This window comes from Nipponia nippon, unplaced genomic scaffold (genome assembly GCF_047370975.1).
Source record: "Nipponia nippon isolate SJK-2023a ecotype South Korea unplaced genomic scaffold, ASM4737097v1 scaffold_34, whole genome shotgun sequence".
Taxonomy (NCBI): Eukaryota; Metazoa; Chordata; class Aves; order Pelecaniformes; family Threskiornithidae; genus Nipponia; species Nipponia nippon.
The window spans coordinates 4,596,744-4,615,232 of NW_028262352.1; positions in this window are offsets into that span (position 1 = coordinate 4,596,744).

Below are 18,489 nucleotides of genomic sequence, written 5' to 3' on the forward strand. Positions count from 1 at the left end.
TGTGTTTAAATTTATATATATTAGAATATCTTATCTCAGACTTTACCTTTGAAACTGGAGCTGAATACATTCTAAATCATTTCATCAAAACTAAACAAAAAGAATCCCTAATTTCTCTATGGTTAGCATTTTGCAGTTTTTGTAGTGCTGTGTAAATAAAATATAGATGTATCTTCTGTCAGGATCCAGAAGAAATAAGTATTTCACCTACGTGTAATAAAGAGATACTCTAGAATTTGAAAGTATTGACCTTCTGACATGTACACACAGCATGGTCATTGCAGTGGGAGATAAAATGCCTTAAGCCACCATAATGGTGAACCATTTTTGAAGTTACTGATATGAGCCAGTGGCATGAGGGATGGAGAGCCAACATTGAGTCTGCAGCTATTTGCAAGTTTTCACTTTAGAGCCAGACAGCTTCATCTTTAAATTCCCAAACTTACCACTTAGAAATAATGTTACTTTGTTCGGTTTAGCCAGGGATTTGTGACTGCTACATAGACTTAGCACTGTTTGGGACAGAATTCTGTGGTCCTTTTTTCAGAGATCTACTTCACAGAATAATTTCATTCCTCTGGTGGGGGAGGGGTGAGAAACAGTGAAGGGACATTCAAATATAGCATTCTTGTTCAAGGAAAATGCACATACACGAACATTATCTAGTCACTAAAGCTTTTTTAAAAGATGAAGGCAGAGATTTGGATCAAGTAGTCAAAAGCCAATTCAGACCACTGTCTTCAGACACGTGATCTCCTGGATAGGCTCTCCATGCATAATCTGGAAAAGACCTCATATTTTATGTACTGCAACAGCTCTTTTTCTCCCTTTTTGTATTTGTTTACAGTTATTGCTTCAATAAGCTTATACATCTTTTCATAGTTCTCTTGGGGCTTAGTTTATTAAAAATTAGTGATTCATCACTAAGTGGGGAACAGTACAAATAGTGCTGCTCCCAAAAGAGAGTTTTTTGTGCCAAACCAGAAGAAATAATAGGGATACAAAAGCTACCAAAAAACATGTCTCCTAATTGCTAATTAATCAAGTAAAAAGCACCTCAGCTACTATAGCTGAATATAAGACTGTTTATTGTAAATATCAAATAAAGATATGTTACGGGGACATGCTATCTTTTTGTTTGTACCTATGTATAATTTTTTGGAAAAGAAATCAAATAAAAATTTCAACTATGTGCCTGAGATGGTGGGCATTTCTTTTATGTTGATGGCATTGTCAGTGGATAGAGCTCTTTCAAAAACCTCATGCTACTTTTGAGCAAAAAAACCCCTAAACTATTTTGTCTATTTATTATTCCTGTCAATTTTTAAGGTGGTGGTTATTAATAATAATATCTGTTATCAATAAACAAAGCTTTAGAAAAAAATACTTTAAAAAACTCACATCTTCAGTAATCTGGGTTACAAGGTATGGAAGAAAAAAACATTGCTGTGAATATCTGGTATCCAAAGCTGCCACTCACCTTTAGCACAGCTTCCATCAAGGTTGCTGTTCCCATAATTAAATGCTTGTCATTAGTGCATTTTTCCATAACATTTACATAAGGCAAGGGGTCCTTGCAGAGCTATGCAGAGCTCCTTGCAAAGCTCTGGCTGTCAGGGGAACAATAAAAACTAATCATACACTCTGTCACTGTTGTCAGCTCTGCTTTTGGGGGCTGTCCTGGTTTCAGCTGGGATAGAGTTGATTTTCTTCTTAGTAGCTGGTAGAGTGCTGTGTTTTGGAGTTAGGATGAGAAAAATGTTGAGAACACACTGATGTTTTGGTTCTTGCTGAGCAGAGTTTACACTAGTGAAGGACTTTTCAGCTTCTGGTGCCCTGCCAGGTGCATAAGAAGCTGGGAGGGAGCATAGCTAGGACAGCTGACCCAGACTGGCCAAAGGGCTATTCCATACCATATGACATCATGCTCAGCATATAAGCTGGGGGAAGAAGGAGGAAGGGGGGGACATTGGGCGTGATGGCGTTTGTCTTCCTAAGTAACCATTACGCGTGATGGAGCCCTGCTTTCCTGAGGACGGCTGAACACCTGCCTGCCGATGGGAAGTGGTGAATGAATTTCCTGCTTTGCTTTGCTTGTGTGCGCAGCTTTTGCTTTCCCTATTAAACTGTCTTTATCTCAACCCATGAGTTTTCTCACTTTTACTCTTCCAATTCTCTCCCCCCTCCCACCGGGGGGGAGTGAGCGAGCGGCTGTGTGGTGCTTAGTTGCTGGCTGGGGTTAAACCACGACAGGGGGAAAGAACATGGAAAGTACATGCCTAATAATTATATATATAAAAATTATATATATACAATACCCAATCAGGGAAACTCAGTCACAGTGAAGTAGCGTTTACTTGGAAGTTTATTATTCCTGCCTTCAAAAAACCTTAATTCTAGGGTTGTATTTTTCCCTTCACTTATGCCTAAGTTGCATACATTTTTCCCTTTGCATGTCACTCACTTTTCCCTTTCTCTCCCTTTTTCCTTTTCCATATCCTATTAGGTAGCTTTAACTCAGTCTTCATGAATTGTTTTCTTTCATATTGGAAAAGCTGTACCCCTAAGACAAGAATGCCCTCTGCTTCCCTTACCCCAATCAAAATGCCAGAGACAAAGCAAGTCTTGGTAGCATCTTAGTCCCAAAAGTATGATGAGGTACCTGGGTGGAAAAGTTCTGTGGTTTTCAGTCAAATGTGCTAGAGATTAGTACTATTACTCAGGTTTTGGTCTGAGAAACATTCCCATCTTTGAGAAGGAAAATCCTTTTTCCTGTTATTTTTATTTTTTAAGATAAATTAATCGGTTTGAGTGATAACCCTTCCTGCACTATCTACTTATTCGTCCATATCACTGCAGTAATATTCTTATTTAAATAATATATCAGAAGCAAAAATAGTATTTATACAAATATGTCCTTTCAAATGAGAAAGTATCTGAGTAATACAGAATATCCTGATTTGGAATAACACAGGATTAATAATTATCTTTTTCTGTAGTATGTCATAGTAAGTGATTGTGAATAGACTGTAAGAAGTATTCTGCAATATTTATCTAAAACACAGAGGTTAAAAGAAATAGTGTGTTAGCACCTGCTTAGAATATCTGTTGTGGTATATTTAATGAAATTCCCACTGAGTTTACTGAATCATTGAGGAGGTCCTAATTTTTAATTCTGAGGTTCAGGCAGTAATAGAAGAGAAAAAAGTAAGAATCAACTATTAGAGTGGATAGTATTTCACTGTACCTGATTCTCTTCTCTTCCTCTCTGAACTTCAAAAAAATTTTTAGTAATGCTAAGCTATTTTAAAAATAGAACATAATTAAAGCTGTCTAAAGAGATTTACCACGTACTTTTCATTTACCACTTTGCAAAGTCCATTTTCATAGAATCACAGAATCGTTAAGGTTGGAAAAGACCCTTAAGATCATCGAATCCAACTGTTAACCTAACACTGCCAAGTCCACCACTAAAATCTCTTTCCATTGTTGTTTACTGCATGTTTTTTCCTCTTTAAAACTTTGGTTCCATCTTAGCTATGCTTTGGGCATGGTTAAATATTTATTTTGTATTTATTAAAGTTTATCCGTTTATTTATTAAGGTTTGATGTAACACTCCCTTAAAATTCTCACACTGGATATGGACTTGGGAGACTGTGCTATGAAAAGTGGGTAAGAGAAATTTGTTACAAACTGGTTCTGTTATAAAGGAACTTCTTTCTTTAGGACTGGGGAGCCCTGCACTGCTTGGGTGGGAGGAGGTAGAAAAGTTGGGAATAAAGGAATGAAGTTGAATCTGGAAAGGGGGGGTGGAGGAAAGGTGTTTTAGTTTTTTGGTTTTGTTTCTCACCATCCTACTCTATTTTTAATTGGCAATAAATTAAATTAATCTTCCTCAAGTTGATTCTGTTTTGCCTGTGACAGTAATTGATAAGAGATCTCCCTGTCTTCATTTCTACCCACAAGCTTTTCCATCTTATTTTCTCCCCCTGTCCTGTTGAGGAGGGGGAGTGAGAGAGTGGCTGGGTGGGGATCTGGCAGCCAGCCAAGGTCAACACATCAGAAAATCAGTTTCAGTTTGAACAGGTAAATGATGATCGTCAGTCTGGTTGTACTTCACCCTCAGAAATGTTTTTTTGTATATGTGGATGTTTATGGGGAAGAAGGGAAGAAATGGAAGAAGGGGCAGGTTCTGCAAATGACAATCCCAATTTTCCACTGGGATGTTTCATTTGTTTTTGTTGTTTGTTGCAATTCTGCGAGCTTCTGCAAATGGATGAATTCTTCTGTAGAAGAATGATTGTAATGAAAAAAAAATCCTCAAACTGTACCTACAAAAATGCTTATTTAAAGATATTTAATTGTACTTATGTTATGTTTGAATTCATACAATTGTTTTGTGCTAGTAATTACTTCTTTCATATGACTTAGGTCCTTAACATGAAAAATGTCAATTCTTCACCCTTCTTCTATCTTTGTTCTCTTGATAAGCTGGAAGTCTGTTTTTTTACTTGTGTTTTTTAAACATCAGAAAGTTGTGTCTATTTGTCCAAAAAGGTGCATTGCTATAGTCTTTGTGTGGTCATGTTGTAACCTAGGTGTTCAAAGAGAAGAACACGAGCTTTAGATAACTAATGAGGTGAGTGTCCTTGCATATTTCATTTGCTTGGGTCGCTTCAAGTGGATTTGCATATAGTAGCAGCCTGATACGTGATTTTCAAACTTTGTTAACCAGCTTTAGGGGAAAGATGACTTTCCTAGTTATAAATTGCTAATTACTCTTGAAACCTAAGTTGTGGCATTCATTGTTTGGTGTCTTCTATACCTTTCTTGTCCCCCTTCCCTTTCCCTCCTCCTTTTTTTTTTTCTTTTTTTTTGTTCTTTCTCTCACTGTGATTATTTCCATGAAAAACTGGTTTGGATGTAATCTGTTTACCTCCTCATTTTTTTCCTTGTTAAAATAATATCGGGTGACCTCTCAGGGTTCTTGACTGGTGAGTTCCAATTGGAAGGAGCTGTAAAACAGTGGCTCGAAACTGCAGTAAATATTGACTGGATCTCTGAGCTAAGTCTTGCTCAAAGCTAACTGATGACTCAAAAAGCTCTTATTATTCCTCAGTCAGCACTCCATAGCCAAGGCTAAAGTATGCATGTGTTAGGAAAAGAAGAAAGGCAGTGGGGGAAATTAAACAGTAAACACAGCAGAGGAAAGGGAAACCTTCAACAAAAAAGGGGTAAGACCTTGCTGTGAGTTACAGAAAACTTTACATAAGTGGAGTGTCCAATATCATCTGCCCTCTCTTTGTGTGGAGTGCTAGATACACATAGCTGATAGCTTTAGCATTATTTAGGTAGGACTTGGGGAAGGCCATGAGACAGGATACAAACTTTTTCCTTCTGGGGATGGCTCCTGCTAACAATTCTGTAATACTTTATGAACAGGTAAGCAATGAATGTGGGTTCTTGAGCAGCTCTCTTTCCCTCACTGGTTGAGGCTCTAATAAGAGCAGCAATGTATGAAGTATTTTGGAAAGTGTAACCACTGCTATTCTGTTCCATGTAGCTATTGTCTTGGCTGTTGAGGAAGGAGGGCAAGATGCAGGGGATGTAGTTTAATTAGGTCACTGCTTTTTATTTTTTAATAAATTTTTAATTAATTTAGGAATGCTGGCAATAAAACACAAGCCTGCAGATTGTTGTGCTTTCCCTGGCCAGTCTATCCTTGTTGGAGAAGCTTCTGCCAGCCAGTGCCAGGTAGGGGATAGAGCCCCACTCTAAGGCAGGATGGGGAACTGTCTCAACTGTTAGGACCCTCCTGCCCCCTTCCTGTTTTCCTTAGGAGTGCTTTTCCATAAGTTCCTTTCAAATTCTCATTTGCCAGGATATTTCAGTTCTTCATAGGATGACTACCTGTGTTGGATGGGTAGGTAATACTACCTACTACATTACATTCACCTGAACCAAATCTCTCTATGCATATAGATACCCAACTTGCTGTGATGAAAGTAAAATTAATCTCATCAGGCTTCCTAGCTTCCTCCCAGCCCAAAAAAGGCCTTCAAAGAAAAATAGGATTAGCTTTGTACCTGCTGCCATTCTTAAAAAAAAAAAAAAAAAATCCTGCTGATTAATTTTTGCTTTTAGATAGGTCCTTCTTGAATGTGATGAGAGATGTGTCTCACACATTTCATAATGGTCAGCTGTTCTCATCCCTTTCTATATTGTCTTAGTTATGTTCTTTGTTCTCTCTTGTCCTTCAGTCCAGATGATATAAGCAAACTTGAAAGAGCCCATGAGCGCCTTTTCTTCCTATTGGCAAGTCAAAACCTTACCCTCTGTGTTTAAGATTAGGGAAATGACAGCGTATCTATCTCATTATTGTAAAGCACACTGGGATATTTTGAATATGAAAGGAGCTATATAAAAGCGAATTCTATTTACTCTCCTCAGATGGGAATAGGATTCATCTTCTTACTGCATTGGTCCTTTATCTAGGAAGAAGAAGTGCTTGACACCACATTAGTAAAAATGAGTTTTCACTGTGCTTTGCTTGCACTCTCTAGCAGCACTATAGCAGGTAGGAACCCAATCTTCAAGGGTGGGATGAGAGAAGTAAAACAGTGATGGGAAATACCTAAAATATGAAAGTACAGATGATAAGAAACTTCAAATATAGTGCCGTAAAGCTAGAAAAAGCATTATTTTTCAAGCTCATACAGAACAGTACTATTTCAAAGCCAGAAAAATTGACTTTTGGTAAGTAAGTAGATATCGCATTATTTTAAATTGCTGTGGAAGAATATGATTGAATTTTAGTTAACCAGGATTGTCATTTCACTAGAGATCAGCTAACACGGTGTGTAGAATACTTAAATATATAAAATCTGTGGAAATTTTGAGACTGATTTCAGCAGAACATGCAGGTCCTGCTCAGTTCACAGTGAAGTAAATGTGCACCTGCTATTCAGTTTGAAAAATGGTTGATGTTTAGAATAGAAAACAATATATTGTCATACAAATTGTCATTGTTTTCCTTTATTCCTCCTTTACTTTTTAAGCTAGTGTAAAGTTGTTTCTTTGAACTTGCAAAATTAACTGTTATGAATGACACCCATTTGAGAGTTGACTGGCTGTCTTTTATTAAAAAAGAATGACCAATCAAAATCATAATGTATTTATGAGCTCTTTTTTCCTTCACTCCCATAGTAAAGAACCAAAAAAATTGTTTCTTTACTACTATAGCTAATATTTCAACCATAACAATAAGTTTTGTTTTTTTAGAAAGCTTATAAATCTTGTTAGAAATTTGGTCTCATTTTTTGTCTCTATTTATAATGTTATGTTTCTTGTCTGAAAGCTCCATAATACAGCTTTCTTTTGTACACTAACATTCTAACCAGCTGTTTTCCTTTTTTTAGCAGAAGCAAGTTTGAAAAACAGATAGTTGTTGGTACTTACCATCGTGTACTGAGTTGCATCTGTTTTCTTCAAATTTTTCTGACCCTTTTATTCTGTGAACATCCAAATTCCAAATGAGTACAATCACTATACCATATTATCCAAAAATATCCTTCTTCATACCTGATCACACCTGCTGTTTCTCTTAGAAGTTCTATATTTATCTTTCCTGTTTTATTAATAACAGAATTTTAAGATGGGCAAATATTATCCCAAAACTGAATGGGCTTATTGCAATCTTAGGATTTTTTTTTTTTTAAATCTAATTTTACCTGTGTTTTCTTAAAAGAATGTGAAGAATTAAAAAGTTGGAAAAGCTGGGAGAAATTTCATTTCTCCAAGAGGAGTGTTTTATTATACAGTAGGAGTTCACAAAGAACAAAATAAAATCATCTGGAGACCTGTTAGGCATGTCTTCATGAAGACTGAAGTAATTTACACAGGAACAGGCTGCAACATAAAGTTATGTTGCCTAGTGCACCTGTTAACCATTTACACCTTTCACATTGAAAAAGAACTGCTTAAGAACAAAAGGAAAACCTCATCATCCATGCCTGTACTGATTTTCAGTTCAGTTTCATTTTCAGCTTCATCAGTTTCCTGGTTTGTTTGGAATTGGTACAGATCATTTCCTATGCTAGTGTGGCCTTTTGATGAATTAAGTGAAATCACAAAACATCACGAAGAGCTGTTCTCCTAGAGCACAGGGTTTGTTCCCAGCCAATCCTTTGCTTTAGGTAGATTAATCAAGGACATAAGCAACCTCCTAATTGCATGCAGTTCATACACCATGTGGTGGATTGACCCTGGCAAGCTGCCAGGTGCCCACCAAGCTGCTCTATCACTCCCCCTCCTCAACAGGACAGGGGGAGAGAAAATATGAGGAAAGGCTCGTGGGTCGAGATAAGAACAGGGAGATCACTCAGCAATTACCATCACAGGCAAAACAGACTCAACTTGGGGAAATTAATTTATTACCAATTAACACCAGAGTAGGATAATGAGAAATAAGAACAAGTCTTAAAACACCTTCCCCCACCCCTCCCTTCTTCCCGGGCTCAACTTCACTCCCAATTTCTCTACCTCCTCCCCCTGAGTGGCACAGGGAATGGGGGTTGTGGTCGGTTCGTTATGCGTTGTCTCTGCTACTCCTTCCTCCTCACGCTCTTCCCCTGCTCCAGTGTGGGGTCCTCCACGGGCTGCAGGTGGATCTCTGCTCCACCGTGGACCTCCATGGACTGCAGGGGGACAGCCTGCCTCACCATGGTCTTCACCATGGGCTGCAGGGGAATCTCTGCTCTGGTGCCTGGAGCACCTCCTCCTCCTTCTTCTTCTTCACTGACCTTGGTGTCTGCAGATTTGTTTCTCTCACATATTCTCACTCCTCTCTCCCGGCTGCAGCAGTTTTTACCCTTTCTTAAATATGTTATCACAGAGGTGCTACCACTGTCGCTGATTGGCACAGCTTTGGCTGGCAGCGGTCTGTCTTTGAGCCGGCTGGAACTGGCTCTGTCGGACATGGGGGCAGCTTCTGGCATCTTCTCACAGAAGCCACCCCTGTAGTCCCCCCACTACCTAAACCTTGCCACGTAAATCCAATACACACCAATATAATAAAAGCAGTTCTTATCCAAGGTTTTCAGTCTAAGCCAGTTTTCTTCTATTTTTTCATACCCTTCTCATTTGTGTGTATGCCTTGTTTTCTTGTTTCTCACCTAACAACAATTTTAACATTGATATTTTACAGACAGGAAAATTCAGGATGCATCAATAAAAGTTCTTTTTAAAGGATTAAAATTTACTTCTTTATAATATAGAGACCATAAAATGCATGTGGGGTTTTTTTTTCCCATGCCATTATGTAGTATTAGAATGGCTTTACGTAATAGGGCATGAAAAAGTATGAACCCAACTGGTTCATGAAGATCCATTATAGTCTATAGTTTCTTATCTGAACTACAAGTTCAGAAAATTATAACTTTATGTAATTTTTGTAAACAGAATATGAAAACGTATCTAACATCCACAAAGATCAAGTGAGCAAGTCCAAATCATCATTAAAAACCAAATGTGTAGAGTAGAATAGTCACTGATTTGATGCAAGTATTCTCACTAAATGCTGTAATAATTCTGTCTCATATAATATCAGAATTGGGCCAGTCTTACAGTTAGATTTTCTGATGTGGTGCTCTGTAGAATTTTCAGCAGGTATGATTCATGAGATCCAATCCAGCACTCTGCCTTAATGGAGAAAAAGGAAAATGATAGACTCAAATATTTACATTTATATATGAGAGCTACTATTATTGGTCACATAAAAAAAAAGTCCTGAATATTGTCTTAATATTTGTAAAAATACTCAGAACATGTCAGATAAGTGCCTATCTGTTCAGGCACCTTTCTAAAGTACACAGACATTGTAGCGTTTTAGAAAAGTGTGAAATGGTAGAGGGCTGGTTTTATTTGTATTATTTAAATATTGTGATGTTGGTGCTTAAAATAGTTTTAAAGAACTTACTTATTCATAATAGGCTCTGTCATATTGTCAGGAAATAAGTAAAAGTGATCTGATTTTTCCTACCTGAGCTTTTACTTGAGCAGTCAACTTCTGACATATTGAAAAAACCACACATTTTTATTTTCAAATACGGATTTTGAAAATATAAAACAAAACCTCCAAATAAAAAAAATATATAATTTCCAGCTAGAGAACAGGTATATTGTTTTATCTTTAGGGCATTAGGTGGTGAGTTAACATTCATAGTAGTTAAAAGTTGTTGTTGTTGTTGTTGTTATTATTATTATTATTATATTTTATTGATGCAGAATTTTAAACTTCTGACCTCTAGATTTTTTTGCAAACCCTGTGTAAGTTCTTGTAGTTTTTTAAGATATGCAAATTGCACATTCAATTTCAGTTTTGAGTGCATTTTTATACTAAAATACAGCAATTCGCCAGCTTAAATTCTTCAATTTTCACAGCCTCTGTTTTTCAGATAGATAGGTGTTCAATAGTGTCTTTTCAACAGCTTGTCTAACTGTTGAAATAAGACAAAGCTTTCACTTTGTGAATTATGAAACACACACACACACAAATCCCTGCACTTTAGAAAGGTTAAAGCTTTTCATGAATATAAATAGAAAATAAAGAATTGTAGCAATGTAGTGTTTGTCTGAAGAATTTGAGCCAAGCTGTCTATTTAATGGAGGATGACAATGAAGGATTTAAGAAGTCATCTCACTTACTGCCTTCAACACAAAAACTTTCTGCCTGCATCTTTCAACTTGCTTCACCACTTCTGAAGGAGCCATGGGCAAACTGCTGAGTTTTTATTAATCAGCTTAACCTAATGAAATGAAAAGACCTTTTCAGAATTAGACACACACACGCACATACAGAGAAAAGTGTTTTTGAATGCTTTCACATCTAGGAATTTTCTCCATACAGGTTAGGAAAAGGCAGACCTCAGTTCTGCTTCTGGCTCCCTCACCTGCCTTCCTCCTTTCTCTTTCTTATATAATTTTAGACTTTCTGTAAGCATGTGTCCATGAGGTGTGTCCCCCTCTTCAGGAACAAGTGAAAGGAAGACTTAATGAGAGTTTGGAGTGGAAATACCTTCAGCAACTTTCTTGGAAGGCAAGAAAGACTAATCTGATAAAAAATGACTCTTCTGATGGGGATCCTGTTTGGATAACTTGTATCTTCTAAATTCTTCTTCCTTTTCCCCCCTCCCCCCCCCCCCCCCCCCCCACTTTATAAATGGTAGCAGCTGGGGATCTTTTTTGCAGCATTCAGGGATTAGTGCCCTTCAGGATTTTAATAAGCCCCACTGTCCAAATGCCTGTAAGGGTGTTCTCTGAGGCAATTACCATTCAGGCCTGGGATTGAGGGCTCTTCGTGACCTGGATGGTTAAGGGTCTGCACATGGGCAGATTGCTTCAGTAATCTGTTGTTTGAGGAATGCTAAAAGAGGATTTTTTTGTTGTTGTTTTTGTTGTTGGTTAGGATGAAGAGTGAGGAGAGGGAGAAAAGGAAGGGAAGGGGGGTGTTTTATCACTTTCCAGCTAATCAAAGCTAAGTTTGCTCATCCTCCTATACAAAAATGGATTTAAACTGTCACCCCTTAAGAACTACAATTTGAGGCTACATATTTCTATTCACTGTAAAGCAGCTGCAGTTTGTAATTTAAAAACACAATACTCCTGATTATGAGGAGCATTTCTTAGCTGCCCCCACAGGAGGAAATAACCTGCAAAGGCCTAGAATGAGGTCCCTTCTTACTTTAGCACTGGGAACAGAGGACAAAAATTGCAGTCAGAAGTGATGGGTAGCTATGGATGTTGAGAGGTAACGTCTGGAAAATACAGCTTATTCACACAGGGCAAACATTTAGCCAGGAGGAACTGATCGTTTCCATTTGCTTTTACCTGCAGCATGACATGGTTTCTAGACAAAATGGGAATAAAGTGGTGGATTTCTGAAAAGACTTCTTTCTTGGATGAATGTTTAGACCCTGAAATAAGGGGAATGGCAGGGTTTACAGGAGAAAATTTGGAGTTGTTTCTGTGGTGAGCATTCTTTTGTGACTTAAGTGAAACTTGCAGAGCTAATTTCACTACACCCAGAGCTTTTTGGTCTTGCAGTCCTGTGCAAAGGGTAAGAAATGTTGGCTTATTAGCTGAACAGCTGTTCTCGGTCTGGATGGACAGGCATAAATTTTTTAATCCTTAGTCCTCCTGATGGCAGAAAAACCTCTTTGTGCCTCTTCAGATTAAGATTAATATTTGTGATACAGAGCTCCATTGCTGCCCATTTGCTTTTGACTTATACAATGAATACTTTAATCTTTTAAATCATATTTATTAAGAAATAAAATGCATCCTGTCATAAAAGAGATAAATTGACTTAAATAAAAAGCATAGAGCTGGACTGTTTTATGGCTGAATAGTTTAGATGAATAGGACTAATTCTTTAGTTATTGATCTTGAGACTACTTCTCCCATACCCCAGTAAGCTGTAGCAAATTAATTTGTTGAAGAGCTGAAACTCCAATTCAAAGTTTAAAAAGATTAGTTGATTGCTCTCATAGAAAAATAATAAATATGAATTGGTGGTAACATTTTGCAGGCTGACAGTGCATATGTAAATAGCTCTACTTCTTAAATGGTTAATTTAAAAGAATTACTCCAAAAGGGAAAGTAGGATGCTAATTTCCTACTCTTGAAGGTGTGAAGATGGCTAATGTGAAAGGCAAGATTCTAACTGCAATACAACTTGCTTAGAAAAATGAACACTACCTGAGACTATGAGCTATTACTTCAGGGTCAATGTGCCCTGAAGACCCAACCTAAGCCAGCTCTTACTGGCTGAGAACACCTCATACCAACGATAAAAAAATAGATTTAGCTTTCAAAAAAACCCAGGCATATAACCATGGCCAGAACCACAATCAACCAGAATCCAGTATAAAAGTACTCCACCTGCATGGGACATCGGTTTAGAACAATGAAGATGAACATACCGCTGACCATATGTCCAGACCACCTGCATGGGTCAAGCATGTACTGATTCTGCATGGCACAAGTACATACTGATTATGCGAGCAATAGTAACTGATTAGCCCACCCCTTAACATGAGTAATTTGATTGGTCTACACAACTGTATTGTAACATATATAAGCCCTGCTTTCCTCTGTATCAGGGTCCTCCATGCATTAGGCTGGGGCACCACTATGCATATAGCTAAAAATATAAAAGAATAAATTCCCTTGGTGTTGTCCCAAAAGCGGGGTCATTCGCCCGGTGTGCAGATACCAATTAACACACAGAGCAGAGGTATTTTATTTCATGTCTGAGCAGAGATGGGTGCTAGGTGGTAAATCCACAAAGCTAGCACACCTTTGTACAAAACTACAGAATATTTATTTTACTACATGATTAGTATAATCCCACCTAATTTTACACTTATTGGTTAGTGATTAACATTTCGTACACTATTGGTTTACTATATTAAAATTAGCCTCGCTTGCTATGCAAATTAGCACGCATGCTCCTTTCAGGTGTGGGAGGGCAAGTCTTTTCGGACCTGAATTGAGTCGGTGGTCGCAATCTCCCCTCGCCACATTTACCTTTCACCCAGTTACTGCACTTTTATCAGACTTCATGTTTTTCTGGCCACCATCCAGTCTTTGGTGCCAAGATGTTCCCTTTTATCAGTCCAGTAGCTCTTCTTCAAGGTATAGCTGTTAGTTTTCCACGGTTCATTAATTACACAAATACTCTTATATCTTTTAGCTCCCTCCCAAATTCCTTTCCCAGAGCATAGCTGGTTCATAGTTTTGCTCAGTGGAAAATTTTCACTTTCTGCAGGATATCATTGGTACTTATAGAATCGTAGAATCATAGAATCATTTAGGTTAGAAAAGACCCTTAAGATCGAGTCCAACCATAAACCTAACACTGCCAAGTCCACCACTAAACCATGTCCCTAAGTGCCACATCTACACGTCTTTTAAATACCTCCAGGGATGGGGACTCAACCACTTCCCTGGGCAGCCTGTTCCAATGCTTGATAACCCTTTCGGTGAAGACATTTTTCCTAATATCCAACCTAAACCTCCCCTGGCACAACTTGAGGCCATTTCCTCTTGTCCTATCTCTTGTTATTTGGGAGAAGAGACCGACCCCCACCTCACTACAACCTCCTTGCAGGTAGTTGTAGAGAGCGATAAGGTCTCCCCTCAGCCTCCTCTTCTCCAGGCTAAACAACCCCAGTTCCCTCAGCCGCTCCTCACAAGACTTGTTCTCTAGACCCTTCACCAGCCTCATTGCCCTTCTTTGGAAATGCTCCAGCACCTCAATGTCCTTCTTGTAGTGGGGGCCCAAAACAATCAGGCGCTTTCTTAATGAGTTTGGGAAAGTAACTAAAAATTTCCTTTCCTTCTCAAGATGATTACTTGCCTCATCTTTGTCACTTCTGTTTAGGGTAAAACTTTTCTTCTGCATAGAGTTGTGTCCGCAAAGCTGCTAGTTTAATTTTGTTCTTTGCTAACTTAGAGTGAGGAAGAGAGAAAGAGAGAGGGGACTGTATTTAGCACTGCAGTGTAACAAAACCAGCTGTGTAACGTGGCAAAAGTAGGTTATTAGATATGACAATGTGTAGTGTTTCTATCATGGCATATATGTCAGAGCTTGTGGTGGGTTGACCCTGGCTGGACACCAGGTGCCCATTAAGCCGCTATATCACTCCCCCTCCTCAGCTGGACAGGGGAGAGAAAATATGATGAAAGACTCGTGAGTTGAGATAAGGACAGGGAGAGATCACTCACCAGTTACCGTCATGGGCAAAACAGACTCAACTTGGGGAAATTAGTTTAATTTATTACCAATCAAATCAGAGTAGGATAATGAGAAATAAAAACTAAATCTGAAAACACCTTCCCCCCACCCCTCCCTTCTTCCTGGGCTCAACTTCACTTCTGAATTCTCTACCTCCTCCCCTCGAACGACAAAGGGGGATGGGGAATGGGGGTTGCAGTCAGTTCATCACACATTGCCTCTGCCGCTCCTTCCTCCTCACTCTCTTCCCCTGCTCCAGCATGGGGTCCCTCCCTTGGGAGACAGTCCTCCATGAACTTCTCCATCGTGAGTCCTTCCCACGGGCTGCAGTTCTTCACGAACTGCTCCAGCATGGGTCCTTTCCACAATATGCAGTCCTTCAGGAACGGACTGCTCCAGCGTGGGTCCCCCATGGGGTCACAAATCCTGCCAGCAAACCTGCTCCAGCATGGGCTGCTCTCTCCACAGGCCCACAGGTCCTGCCAGGAGCCTGCTCCAGCGTGGGCTCTCCACGGGGTCACAGCCTCCTTCGGGCTCATCCACCTGCTCTGGTGTGGGGTCCTCCATGGGCTGCGGGTGGATATCTGCTCCATTGTTAACCTCCATGGGCTGCAGGGGGACAGCCTGCCTCACCATGGGCTTCACCATGGGCTGCAGGGGAATCTCTGCTCTGGCGCCTGGAGCACCTCCTCCCCCTCCTTCACTGACCTTGGTGTCTGCAGATTTGTTTCTCTCACATATTCTCACTCCTCTCTTCTGGCTTGTTGAGGTTTAACCCTAGTTGGCAACCAAGCACCACACAGCCGCTCACTCACCCTCCTCCCCCCGGTGGGTTGGGGGAAAGAATCTGAAGAGCAAAAGTAAGAAAACTCATGGGTTGAGATAAGAACAGTTTCATAATTGAAATATAAAATAATAATAATAATAATAATAGTAATAATAATAATAATAATAATAATAATAATAATAATAATAATAATAATAAATTGTAATGAAAAAGAAAACAACGAGAGAGAGAGAGAGAGAAACAAAACCCAGGAAAAACAAGTGATGCAACCACTCACCACCCACCGACCGATACCCAGCCAGTCCCCGAGCAGCGATCACTGCCCTCCAGCCAACTCCCCCCAGTTTATATACTGAGCATGATGTCATATGGTATGGAATATCCCTTTGGCCAGTTTGGGTCCGCTGTCCCGGCTATGCTCCCTCCTAGCTTCTTGTGCACCACCTGGCAGAGCATGGGAAGCTGAAAAGTCCTTGACTTAGTATAATCACTGCTCAGCAACAGCTAACACATCAGTGTGTTATCAACATTATTCTCATCCTAAATCCAAAACACAGCACTATGCCAGCTACTAGGAAGAAAATTAACTCTATCCCAGCTGAAACCAGGACACAGCTGCTCTTGTGCAGCATTTTTTTTCCCCTTCTTAAATACGTTATCACAGAGCCGCTACCACCAAGGCTGATGATTGGCTCAGCCTTGGCCAGCAGCAGGTCCGTCTTGGAGCCAGCTGGCATTGGCTCTATTGGACATAGGGGAAGCTTCTAGTAGCTTCTCACAGAAACCACCCCTGTAGCCTCTCCGCTACCAAAATCTTGCCAGGCAAACCCAATACAGAGCTTTTGTCTGGCATTTTTTTGAGTTTGAAATCCATGTATTTTTCGTGTGTATCATTTAAAATGTCCAGAAATCCTTCTGCAACCAATCAGTTTTGCTTCCTCTAAATAGCTGCCTTTGACTGATGGCTTGTTAAACTGATTTAGGAAGTCATGGGGAGCTCAGCCTACACTGTGTGGACACAGCCATAACTTGACACATAAAGTATTGATTTGGAAAGGTTTAGGCAACACAGCTATATCTAGATAATGTTCTCATGATTAGAAATCTGTGTAATTGAAAACCTGATGGATTTTTAATTTCTCTTTTGGTCAGGAATACATCCTGTACCTATGTGCTTTGAAAATGTTACGTATGCATACTTTATAATTACTGTTAAAGAAACATTAGCAACAGTTCCTCTTTTGCAGTTACACAGGCACTTGGTTTTAAAAGCATCTGAAACACCCAGCAGTCTGTGGTGGTGTGGAATAAAAGAGGTTTTCATTCCATAGGGAACACTGTATTTTTTGCCCAACAGAAGTACAAAAAAAAAACCCTCCAAGAAATCTGTTTCTACTTCTGCATATTTTTGCTTTAAGTCTGTATACCAGCAAGTTTCTTGTATAATTACCTTGTTAAGTCACATATTGATATCTTGTTGATTTATGCATTTCTGCATTGGTATATGATGCATACATTCCAGACCAGCAAAAAAAAAAAAAAAAAAAATGATGATGATTCCATTTCAGCACAGGTTATTGGATGTCTTCCTGGGACATAGCTTATATGTAACAGAACATTAAAGGAGTGTTCAGATACTAAGGTCCATCTTGACTTCCTGCCAGGAAATTTAGGGCCACACACTCCAAATTTGCATAAACTGGCCAGATTTTACCAGTACAGATTGTTGATGGTGTTGCTTAGATGAAAATGAAACACTGGAAGTCTTTGCATTCTTCTCATCCACTCTGAAGTTTTGTGTTGCTGCAGGCTGAATTCTATAACATCCACACTTGTAATTATCAGTAACCAAAGTAGGTAAATCTTTGCACTCTTGCATTATTAGCTCCCTAGCTTTACCAAGCACTAATGTGGTTCCTTCCAGCTGTTATTTCATGCAGCTCTTTATATTGCTCTTACATGCTGAGAGCTTTCCTTTCATAAAAAAGCTCTTCTGTAAAATATATACATGTAAAAATCTGATAATTAGTTGTTTAACTACCACAATTATAAATTGTTCCTTGGCCATGTGATAACACAAACCTCTCTAAATCTTCAAGTGGTTAAGCAGAAGAGGTAGGGCTTGAAAGAAAAAAGAGCAGTGTGAGGAATAAGGACAAATGGAATAAAGAAGAGCTGGGACTTCCTTGCGCTTTGGAACAGAGGACTGTGGAGTGGAACTGCTGGGCATCAGCAGAAAGGAGGAAGAACACAGTCAGCAAGCAGGTGTTCCTCTGGAATTAATGTTCTTTTAACAAAAATATTTAGGGAAAATTAATATTTCTAAGACATGACCTTCAACAAAAGTAGCTGTGATGATTTTAGGTCTTACTGCCCCCATCTGACCATCATACCTTGCTGCCAACGTTGCTGCAGTAGCAGAGATGACAGAAGATAATGTCAAGGCCCATGCCCTAGGCCTTTGACTTACTTGTTTAGGCAGCCTGTGAAGTCTGTTTGTGCTAAGATCAGCCATGGCCTTAGTGTGGGCCTACTGTTTCATAGGCAGATATTCCCCTACAGGCACACTATGCCACCTCTCCCATAATAACAGGCAGCTTGTGAGTGCTGAGGTGTGCTGAAAAGGGGAACAGTCACATAAACAGTTGCAAGTGTTTGCTTAGGGAATATGTTCTAGGGACCCAAGAATCTGCAATGTATCCAATTACAATTAAGTAGAGAATGAGTGCTTCAGAAAATACCTGCTACACATTGCTTACAGATTTATATATTGATCATGTGATTTGCTTATGCAATTCATAGAATCATAGAATTATAGAATCATAGAATGCTTTGGGATGGAAGGGACATTTAAAGGTCATCTAGTCCATCCCCCCTGCAATGGGCAGGGACATCTACAACCAG